Here is a 12,258-nt window from a genome sequence, read left to right as displayed (position 1 = left end):
CTCCGTCCTTACTGATGAGACAGACCTTTGTATTGTCGAAGTCGGAGGGGAGAATGGTATACGGTCCTGCTTCCCATTGATCATCAAGCTTGTGTAGTCTCCTCTTTCTTTTGAGTACTTGCTCACCAGGTGCCAATGGAGCCGCGGGAGCATGCTGGTTGTAGTCCCTCTCTTGCTTCTGTCTGGCCTGAGCGAGACTCTTTCCCACACATTCCTGTACTTTGCAGTACCTCTGCTGCCTCTTGGTATCCCAATCCACATCTGGTGATATATCTTCGGGGGTCAGAACCCCCATGTTCAGATCGACGGGTAACTTGCTAGACCTTCCTCGCATCAGGTACGCTGGGGTGCAGTTGGTGGAATTCACCGGAATGTGGTTGTACATGTCTACCAAGTCTGGTAACTTTGTAGGCCACAAGTTCCGCTCCTCTACAGGTAAGGTTTTCAGTAAGTCGATCACCACTTGATTCATCTTCTCACACATCCCGTTCATCTGTGGATGGTACGGCGTGGTTCTGATCTTCTTACACCCGTACAAATTACAGAAGTCCTGGAACACCTCCGCTTCAAATGCCGGCCCCTGATCGGTCAACACCTTCTCTGGGTACCCATGGGGTCGACAGAAGTACTGCTGGAAGGTTTTGGCAGCCGTCCTAGCCGTCAGATCTTTGACTGGTACGACTACCAGGAATCTGGAATAGTGGTCGACAATGGTGACAGCGTAGATATACCCTGACCGGCTAGGTGTTAGCTTTACGTGATCCAGCGCGACCAACTCGAGCGGCCGTTTGGTGATGATGGGCTGCAAGGGAGCCCGTTGGCTGTCACGATCCTTCCGGCATAGGCTACAGGGGCCACACTCTCGACACCACCTCTCGATGGCCTTCCTCATGCCGATCCAGTAGAACCTCCCACGGAGTAGCCTCTCCAGCTTCCTCCATCCGAAATGTCCTGCCCCATCGTGGTACGCTCCCAGGACCATGGGCACATCTTGTCTGGGGACCACGTTCTGCCACACTAATTCATGAGTGCGAGGGTCGATGCTCCTTCAGCACAGCTTGCCATCGTGAAGAAACAGTTTGCCCCTCTCCTTCCACAACTGTAATGTCTCCGGTGGATCATCCGGGCCAGGATGCAAACCTGCCTGAGTCAGGAGCTCTTTCACCCGACGGACCGCAGGGTCACCATCCTGGTTCTCTGTCCACCCGTGGTGGGGCAGGGGATTCAACGGGGCGCCCTGTTTGTTTCTGCGCCTGTTCTCCACCTGATGGGAACACTGAGTTGCCTTGGGACGATGGAAAGCGGGCAGCTCCACTTCTTCAAATGCTTCTGGGTCTTCCTCCGTTTCGGGTAGGTGAGGCATTTGGGACAATGCATCGGCATTCGCATTCTTGTGCCCCGCCCAGTACTTGATGGTGAAGTCGTAATTGGACAACCGGGCCATCCACGGCTGCTCCAAGGCGCCGAGTTTCGCTGTGTCCAAGTGCGTAAGTGGATTATTATCCGTGAAGACGGTGAATTTCGCTGAGGCCAGATAGTGCTTGAACCTCTCCGTCATGGCCCAAACGACTGCGAGGAACTCCAGCTTAAAGGAACTGTAGTTGTCTGGGTTCCTTTCAGTGGGGCGAAGCTTCCTGCTGGCATAAGCAATTACTCGTTCCTTGCCCTTCTGGACCTGGGACAGCACCGCTCCCAGCCCCACGTTGCTGGCGTCCGTATACAATACAAACGGTTGGTCGTATTCCGGGTAGGCTAGTACTTCCTCTCCCGTTAGTGCCGATTTTAAGCAAGTGAACGATCCTTCCAGTCCGTCGTTCCAGTCCAACAGGGTATTCTTACCCTTGGGTTTCTTGGGCTGGCCTACCAACAGGTCTTGCAACTGCGCGGCCTTCTTGGTGAAGTCCTTGATAAACCTCCGGTAGTAACCCACCAACCCGAGGAACTGCCAGACCTCATGAAGGTTACTGGGCTGCGGCCAGTCCTTGATCACCGTGACCTTGTCGGGGTCTGGGGCCACTCCCTCGGCACTCACCACATGGCCCAGATACTGTACTTTGGGTTTGAGCAGATGGCATTTGGACGGTTTCACCTTTAAGCCAAAGTTGGACAGCGCTTCAAATACCTCGGCCAGGTGCTTCAGATGGTCTTCATAGGTCTTAGAGAAGACAATGACATCGTCCAGATACAGCAGCACGGTCTCAAAGTTCTTGTGTCCCTAACAGCACTCCATCATCCTCTGGAACGTCCCCGGGGCGTTATACAATCCGAAGGGCATGTAGTTGAACTCGCAGAGACCCATCGGCGTCGTGAAGGCTGTCTTTTCCTTGTCCGCCTCTGACACGGGAACCTGCCAATACTCACTGGTGAGATCTAAAGTAGAGAAGTAATTAGCAGACTTTAACGCAGCCAAGGACTCCTCTATCCTAGGCAGGGGGTATGCGTCCTTATGTGTAATGCGGTTTAATTGTCTATAATTCACACACATCCTCATGGTGCCATCTTTCTTCCTAACGAGGACTAACGGAGCTGCCCAGGGGCTACAGCTGTCTCTCACTACCCCAGCCTCCTTCATCTCTCGTAACATGTCCTTGGCACACTGATAATGAGCTGGGGGTACAGGACGGTATCTTTCTTTTACGGGTGGGTGATCTCCGGTGGGGATGTGATGTTGAATCCCTTTTACCCACCCGAAATCAAGGGGGTGTTTGCTGAATACCCGCTCATACTTGTGAACCACCCTGTAGGCCCCCTGTATCTGGTGAGATGGAGTAGCATCAGTGCCCACATGTAATTCCTGACACCAATCTTTTGGTTGCTCTGCAGAGCCGTTGTCCTCCGCCGACTTAGACGGAGCCAAGGGCCCGGGTGCGTGTATCACACTATTATTAACAGTAAACAGCTTGGCAAGTGTGACATATTTGGTTAGGTGGACTTCCTCCTCCACGCAGTTAAGAACACGCACTTCCTCCCCTCCCCTCCCCTTGCGGACGTCAACCACCCCACTGGCTGTCAGGAGGGTAGGCCTATTCTCTGAATACACAGGTTCTACCAGGGCCTGATAGTCCTTACCCCCGAGGCCTATGGCTGCCCGACACCATATTAACATTTCACTCCTTGGGAGTATTGCAATGGGATTCGAATCGCTCACTGTGACCCGGCCAATTTCACCACCAGTCAGCTCCACTTGCTGTCTCCGCATTAGGGCTCTGATTTCTTTCTGCAAAGCATGTTGTTCACTGTGACCAGCTGTCTCTGCTACTTGCTGAAACAAGATAACTTCTGCAAGACAATTTTCCATGACATTAGTACCGATGGTCATCATGGGGTAACGTTCACGTCAGTCAATATCAACAATGACAATTCCTTGGGCCTCCAATTCTACCCGCCCCACCTTTATAGTGACCTCTTTATATCCCACTTGCAGCAGTGGCTGACCATTGCTAGCTATTATGGTGAAATCATCATCAGGGGCACGGGTAATATCAGTGTCCTCCCAATAACACCTATAAAGATTGTAGGGCATAGTTGTCACCTGGGAACCGGTGTCCAGCAAAGCGTTCATGGGGATACTGTCGATCACGATGGGGAAAACAGGATGCCCCCCGATGTATTTGGCTCTCCAATTTTGCGGGCCTGGGCGTTCTACTCCTGGGGGTTGGCCCTTGGCCCCAGGGGTTGCTCGTTTAACTGACAGTACCTTGCAAGATGGCCCACCTGGTGGCAGCGGCGGCAGATAGTTTGTCCATCCTGATGAAAACGATCGTTGTCTCTGCCTCTGGTCGATGGAACCCTCCTTGGTTGTTGCCAGGGGACATCCTCCGGTCGGGAAGCCAACTGGATCTTCTCCTTGGGGGCCTCCTGTAGGGACTGGATGGTCCGGGCTAGGGCAGCAACACTCCTGGTCAGTTCCTGTACCTGGAGGCGCAGTCCTGCAGGGGAGTCGTCTTCCAGGATCTGGGCATCGGCCTCGGCGGAGACAAGTGCGTCCGGCACCACCTCCTGGTGGTATGTGAGGGCCTGCTGCCTGGAAAGTGTGGCACGGCTGGGCTGCCGCTCCGGTAGCGCCTGGATAGCTTTATCTTTGAATTGCGCAAAAGTCAGATCTGGATTCTGCATGGCCAGGAAGTGTAGCTGGGCCCTTTGGTTACTGCACAGGAGCCCTTCGACAAACCGCTCTTTCAGGAGTTTATCTTCATCTTGCATGCTGTTTTGGTCACTTTGCTTGATGGCCCGCAGCGCCTCCTGCAGATTAAGGGCATAGTCCCGTAAGCTATCCTGCGGCCGCTGCTTGCACCCATAGAATGTCAATTTAATTTCCGTAGCAGTGCGGGTGTCAAAGGTGGCTTTAAGCTTGGCAAATACTTGTTGCGCAGTTTTCTTGTCCGCAGCGGGCCAGGACTTTACTTCCCTCAATGCCGCTCCAAAGAGTTGGCCGATTATCATATGAACCTTCTGAGGCTCCGTCAAGAGATAAAACTAGAGCAGGCTACAAATCCCCTCTTTAAAGTCAGTTAACGTATGAGCTTCTCCAAAGTATGGCGGGAGCCAGGTGGCCCCTGGTAGGTACGGCATAGAGAAGGGCATTATGGCTGCTGTAGCAGCGGCAGTATCCGGCTGGTTGGTGGGAACGGTAAGCCCCGCGGCCTCTAGCGGTGATACCGGGTTTGTGGCTGCGCTTACTGTGGAATCCGGAAGTGTTCCCAGGTCTGCAGCTGTGGCCGCCGCCTCCGCTCCTCCGGAATCTGACATGGCCGTTCCTTCCCCTTGCTAATCTGTCGGGGTCGGGGTTCTCCTTCCGGGGTCGGCGCCTCACCGCGTCTTCCGCTCCGTGCGCTTTTCCAGCTGGCTCCACCCACGAACCTATGGCTCCTCCCTTCGCGCTCCACACGGCGTGGCAATGGCGGATTTTTGGCGGCAAATAGCAATACACAGTCTTTGCAATAAGTCACAGTTCAATCACAGTTCCAAGGCACACATGACCTGATTCCTCAGGCTTAAGTAGATCCTGTTCGTGACACCAAGTTAGATCGCCCCCAGACACAGGGCCACGGGGTACTCGGTCCGGGGTTGTCACAGTGGCTAGGTCCGGCCAGTGACCCTGCTAAGGGGCGTCCAATAGAAGGGTGATGGTGCGTAGTGCGAGGAATAACGAGGACACAGGGTTGCAGTTTCTTTACCTTTTACTGAAGGTTTCAGGATCTTCAGTCCAGGACACTGTCTACAGGGCTGTCTGAGACCGGCCGGTCCGAAGGCACATCCAGAGTTCCCTTTGCAGGTGGAAATCAGTGTCTACCCACTAGCGCCTGTGTGTTGTAGTGCTTCCCTGCTGAGCATTCAGGATAGTCCTCACAACTTCTATCCTCATTCGTTCGTTCTTTCTAGTTCTTTCTCTTTTCCGTCCCCCAGGTATGATATGGCTAGGACGCACCTTATTGACAGGTAGGCCTGGAGTTATTCTGGAACCCTAGTGTCGCTCCTCTCCCACAATTGCCTCCTATGTCCTTCTTAGGTGTTGTATGTTAGACAGCCAACCTGTAATTAACTGTATAGCAGAAAAAAGAAAAAAAATATATACCAGCTCACCTGTCGGCATGTGTTGTGGGGAAGCACGGATAACGTGTAGTCATCACGTGAGCAAGCAATCCAAAAAAAGAGAAAAAAATCCAGCTTCCAAAAACTTAAACTTACGCGTTTCGAACAATGGTATGTTCTTTCTCAAAGCTTTGAGAAAGAACATACCATTGTTCGAAAGGCGTAGCTTGCTACTCTTCACTATGTAATTTATTGGATTGGACTGGACTTTGCCTTTTATCCTGAATAAATTTGTAAGTTTTTGGAAGCTGGATTTTTTTCTCTTTTTTTGGATTGTAATTAACTGTCCTGCCGCTGTTTGAAGTAATGCGTGGAGACTGTTACTTCCTCAGTGCTCCGGCCACCGGCTATGTGCCTCAGGAGGATGTTACCGTTCTCGGGGCACAACTACTACTGGCTCTCCTATGTACTTGATTTCGTTTTCTCTCTGTCCACAATATCCTTCGCTTTGTGTCCTTTCTTTAGATACCGCCGCAAGGTAGTGCAGGTGCGGCTCCATAACATTCTGTCCTTTCGCTAGGTACCTGCCAGATTTCCCAGTTCTGACAGGTCCTCCCTGGAACTCTCCCAGGCTTCGTTCTGCCTAACTTCCTGTCCAACCCCTAGTTTTACCAATGTGAGGAGTGGGCCAATAAATAAAGCCTTTTACTCCCCCTAGTGGCCGGAGTGTGAAGTGTAATGTGTACTGGTGATATCTGGTCAGTAGAACTCCTTTAGTGCAGTCAGACATACCATCACTCCCCTAAATGGCAGAGCGACGTTACTGCAACGACCAGATCTCTGGGGCGCTGCATATATATATTATATATAAAAAAAATTCACATTCTTCATTTCCATTACGTCCCTCAGGACAGCACCATGGAGGATGTCCTTCCTTGACCTCCACCCTCCAGTTTTTTTCCTGTCCCTACCGGGACGTTTGTATGAGAGGTTGCTCCTAGAGCGAAGATAGCCTGTGGATTCTCTTCCCCCTGTCAAGTGGTCCGTGGCTGACACCTCACTGGGTAGAGGTCCCTAAGCTATCAGTGCTGTACCAGATGGACTCAGAGTTCAAGGTTCTCAGCCTTCCATTTTCCCGGTCAGACGGACCGTGGCCGACTCCTCTTTGAGAGGTTCCTCAGCCAACAGCCAACAGCCTGTGCAATGGGCTTAGGGGGATCGTGTGGCAGGTCCAGTCCTTCCCCCTGTCAAGTAGCCCAGGGTGGAAAATCCCCGGTGGGGGTCCCTCAGCCCCAGAGACCAGTCGAGTGGACGGGCTCCTGGGTAGAGCCGCTTCCTCCCGGTGGGGGGCTCTCGGCTCAGACGCCAACCAGCAAAACACCGCTACATCCGAAAGTTGTGTGGTGGAGAAGGCCGTTGCACTTCCGGTGACGTCAGAGAGGGACGGCGGCACATAGGATCGGCGTGCGTTCCACGATGGAACACGGAAGGGGGCACAGGCAGTAATGCAGCATTTCTGACGGGACGCTGCTTCCTTCCACGGTAGGCTCTCGGCGTTACCAGCTCCCCCTGTCTTCTAGCAGGTATGGAGCCAGCACAGGTGAGAGCATGGTTTGATGTTGCATTGATGGCCTAGGCCTCTGGGCTGATTCTAGTCTCAGGTCTTTGTGCCAAAGCTGTACCTGGAACCCATTTGCAGCTAGGCCTTGGACCTCTAGGCTATGGTGGGGCCATATGTCCAGGCTACATCTCATGACTGGACTTCAGTTAGTTGCAGGTCTTGTCTGCACAGAGCCTTATGATTGGGCTTCAGAGTGACTTTTTGGAAGCATGCTTTCCATTTTCTGGTTCAATAAGCAAGTGTTTCACTTTTCTTTGCAATTTAACTACTCCATCCATAGGAGGACACAAGGTGTTAATTCAGCACATTGTCTCCATGAAGACTGCCCTCCAGCTGCGGCTCATTAATTAGCTCCTTCGGGTGGAGTCAGTCTGACAGATGAGATGTACTGTTCAGAGTGGAGATTTTTCTGGAACTCTGATAGATTGCTCTTTCCCTTGAAAGGGTAAGTCTGGTCTCTTGTTTGGCACATTCAAGCACGGCCTAGTCATACTGATTCTATGCATCATATTCAGGCCTTCGGGCATAATACTGCATCATAGTGCCTCTTTGCATCATATTGAGTTCCTCCATGCATATTACTGCATCATAGTGCCTCTATGCATCATATTGAGTGCCTCCATGCATATTACTGCATCATAGTGCCTCTATGCATCATATTGAGTGCCTCCGTGCATAATACTGCATCATAGCGCTTCTACTCATCATATTGAGTGCCTCCGTGCATAATACTGCATCATAGTGCCTCTATGCATCATATTGAGTGTCTCTGTGCATGATACTGCATCATAGTGCCTCTATGCATCATATTGAGTGCCTCCGTGCATCATACTGCATCATAGTGCCTCTGTGCATTATACTGCATCATAGTACATTTATGCATCATATTGAGTGCCTCTGTGGCATCATACTGTTTCATAGGGACTTTGTGCATCATATTGCATCATATTGCTTCATAGTTCCTATATGCATCATAGCGCTTCATAGTTACTTTGTGTATCATATTGCATCATATTGCTTCATGGTTCCTATATGCATCATAGTGCTTCATTGTTCCTATATGCATCATAGTGATTCATTGTTCCTATATGTATCATAGTGCTTCATATTAGCTTTCTGCATCATATTGCATCACATTGCTTCATGGATCCTATATGCATCATAGCACTTCATAGTGACTTTGTGCATCATATTGCATCACTGTTCCTATATGCATCATAGTGCCTATATTGCCTTTGTGCATTATATTACAGCATATTGCTTCAGGGTTCCTATATGCATCATAACGCTTCATAGTGACTTTGTGCATTATATTACAGCATATTGCTTCATAGTTCCTATATGCATCAGAGTGCTTCATTGTTCCTATATGCACCATAGCGCTTCATAGTTACTTCATGCATCATATTGCTTCATAGTTCCTATATGCATCATATTGCATCGTAGGGTTTTGGTGCCCTTTGCCTCAGGGGGTATCATTAGTGTGTCGGGCTTGGTGCCTTTTTCGCCTCTGGCTGTGAGCCACTGGGTCAGACCTTTTATCTGGTGCCTTGTTGTGTGGCCGCACATTGTATCACCGGCCTACCACTTCACATTTTTGTCTTGGGCCTCAACTCTGGATATAGAGTCCTTGTGTTTTTGGACCCAGAACCAGCTTCTGTTACTTCAATCTTTAGAAAAGGGCTTAGTCCAGCAAACAGATATGCTTAAATTGGCTTAGTAAAATTTGCATTTCTTCTGTTTGGAACAGATCTCTCAGGTAGGTTCTATCTTGAGTGCTAAAGGCAAGTCTATTACATAATTAGCTTTAAAAGATGACATAAGTCATTTTGGTACATCCTATAATCCTATAAAAGGACATACTATTGTCCTGGGAGCGGAAAATTCCATGAGTTGAAAGGAAGTATTCCTTCCGCCTCGGAGTGCTTTGCCCTAAGATATTAGGACCATCTACAATTTGCATAGTTTTAGGTGCACCCTCAAAACCCATTTGTTCAGAGCGGCCGATCACATTCCCTAATCAGTCATTTTATGTTTGTGTGTGTGTGTAGCCCATTCACTATCTCCCTCTATCCCCCACCCCCTGAATATGGCTGTGCCATCATTGTAAATACATCATTGTTGATACACGCCTGTACATTGTATCTTCCCCGCCTCATTGTAGATTGTCAGCTTTCACGAGCAGGGTCGTTTTATTTTGCTTTAATTATTATATGGTTGTTACTTATGACTGTTGTGTTTGAAACTGTCAAACTGTAAAGAGCTGTTGAATATGTTGACGCTATATAAATAAAGTTTATTATTATTGTTGTTGTTACTATTAATCCTTCCCAAACTCCACATTCGGCAATCAGATAGACAGATTCTTGTCCCATAAGTCTGTTGCGTTTCGTTTACCAGGGACATCAGCACTGCCTTTTTTAACTTGTGGCGAAGCAGCAGCACTGTGGTGTGGCAGAGGATCCCATTCTCGCGGCTCTTACAGCAGTCACGGCTCCTAAGATAAATGAAACTGTATCCAGGGCTCTTACTGTTAAGACCCCATAGTCTCACTGCCTCACAGTAGATAATCTCCCTCTGTGATGAAGAAGAAACCTACTTTTTCTCTAGCAATGGAATATGGTTACTCCCACAATGGCAGTCTGAAAGATCCCTGAGAAGATTTCCTCTTGGGATATGTATGTGCGTATGTGTATATATGCATATATGGACAAATAAGTTGACATATATATAATGTCTGGGCTAATGACTTGTATAAATGCAGTTTCGAATAATTTCAAGTGTCGGACGATTTTTACTAGCACCACCTTCATCGATTCAGAGTCCAGACTCTGTGTCTAACATCAAGTAAAACAGGAGTGATGATCCACGTTTCTCTTTCAGCGCTTCTAATGAGAAGCCCGACGTTGGTAGTGGCAGGAGATATTACCTGCCGGATGGTGTATTCCTTAGTTTCAACAATATATAACCCTTACTTGGGGTTAGAGATCTAAGGATTTAGAATAGACATGATCTCCTGGATGAGTAATGTGTGTACATCCCAATGCTCTGCCATTATCCATGTACAAACTGTTATTGGTTTGATCTTCCCGCAGTCCAGAGCCTCTGTCCTGCAGGTCTCCTTGTAGTACGGTAAGCTGGTCTGTAACCAAGATATAACCTGAGCCCAGAAGGACCGATGAAGGAACAGTTCTGTTAAAAACACATGCAGCTTATTGGTCAGTACAGTCCTCATTGGGTGGTGGCTGTGACTTTCACCATATTTTGCTGGGCAATAAGGTTTTCTAACCCTATTCTGGGGCTGTGATGTCTATAAGTATCTATCACAATAAATAACTTGCTGTGGTTCATTATTGGTATTGGAGTACAATGGGTGTATTTCACTCTCTGCTTCTGATGCTTATTTTGTTTACCACAGTCATACTGAAATTGGCCATTATAGAAGTATATCAAACACTCACTACGGTGATTTTATTTGCGGATCTCTTTAGATATCTATGGTTTTTCTGATCTTTCAGATCATTTATATGTCTAGTCTGATTTTTGCATGGGACTTTGATTCCTGGGCTTCTGTACCCACTCGGGGAGAGTTTCTTTGGTATTCTCCATGGTGCTGTCCTGAGGCACGTAATGGAAAAAGGGAATTAGACCTACCGGTAATTCGGTTTCCAGGTAGTCCATCAGGACAACATCCATAGTTCCCTCCCTTATGTTTCTCTTTTTAGGCTTGCAAGGGATTAATCTACCGGCAGATCATTCATCCTTTGGGTCACCATGGCTCAAAATTAAGATGAAGCCGTTAAATGGTTTATTACACACATGTTTGTATGGGCACGTTTAGACCATTTATTTCCATCCTTCTGTGGTACTTTGAAAAAACACTGGAGGGTGGAGGTGGGTGGGTCCTTTTAACCTCTCTATGATCCTGTCCCACTATAGGTCAAGGAAGGACGTCCTCCATGGTGCTGTCCTGAGGGACTACCTGGAAACCGAATTACTGGTAGGTCTAATTCTCTTTTTCATGCCCCACTATGACTATTTTGTTTGGACATTAATTTTTATTTATGATGTATATGTATTTTTGATTGATTAAATTTAAATTTTGATGTGTACACAATCACTTTTGCATACATTTTTATCACTGAATATTTATTACCTTTTCACCATTTTGTACACACTTAGTGATGTCTAATTTAATATAGTCACAGATTTGGCTGGTGTATTACCTCACATTTATTTTATTTTTTACCACTCAGTCTGCTATTCCTTGTCCCCTGCTACACATTTATTTTCATATATCCTATTTTTTAATCGCATTTTATGTTAATATTTTTCAAATAAATTCTTTTTGTGGCATAAACTGTTTCCTGCATGTATGTATATATTTCATACTAAAGTTTTTTCTTTTGTGAAATTATGTTTTTATAATTGTTAATAAAGTGGTATATCTTTTATTTATGTGCATTTCGAGAATCTCTTCCTCATAAGGGGTGCAGGTCTTTTGTAGGTTTTCAAAATTTTTAAAAGCTTTTGCTCACTTTTAGAGATCATAGAAATGTTCACAAACAAAGTAACACTATATGTTTGAGAAATTGAAGGCTACAAAATGTTTTCAAGCTTTTTAGCAGTTTTAGAGATAACAGAAATTACTCCACACTACTGAATATTCTATGGCTGAGAAATGTAGCCCAGAAAAATTTTTAAATGATTTTTGGGTGTGTTATATAACACAACAAAGAGCTAAAGGCATGTAATACTTGATGGATCAAAATATATTCATTTTTTCAGTTCCCACAAAAAAAACTGCAGCTATATATTTGCCAATGAACTGCACAGGCCCAATCCTTATCTACAGACTGGATTCTGTCACTCTTCCTGCTCCTGCAACTCTCTCTTCCCCTCTAGGCTAAATGCAGATTGTATATGGCACAAATGATCGGCAAAATTTTGCATTTCCTTGCGGTCGCCGCACACCTCAAATCGTCGCATGCAGACACATCCGCATACAACGCATGTCCCTGCGTACCCAATGTTAAAGCTAGGTACGTAGGAAAGAGCAGGACGCAGGTAGCAGCAGGCAGAACCTAGTCGGAGCTTCTCGGAGG

Source organism: Ranitomeya imitator, chromosome 5, assembly GCF_032444005.1.
Source record: "Ranitomeya imitator isolate aRanImi1 chromosome 5, aRanImi1.pri, whole genome shotgun sequence".
NCBI classification, from domain to species: domain Eukaryota; kingdom Metazoa; phylum Chordata; class Amphibia; order Anura; family Dendrobatidae; genus Ranitomeya; species Ranitomeya imitator.
This window is presented reverse-complemented; position numbering follows the sequence as displayed.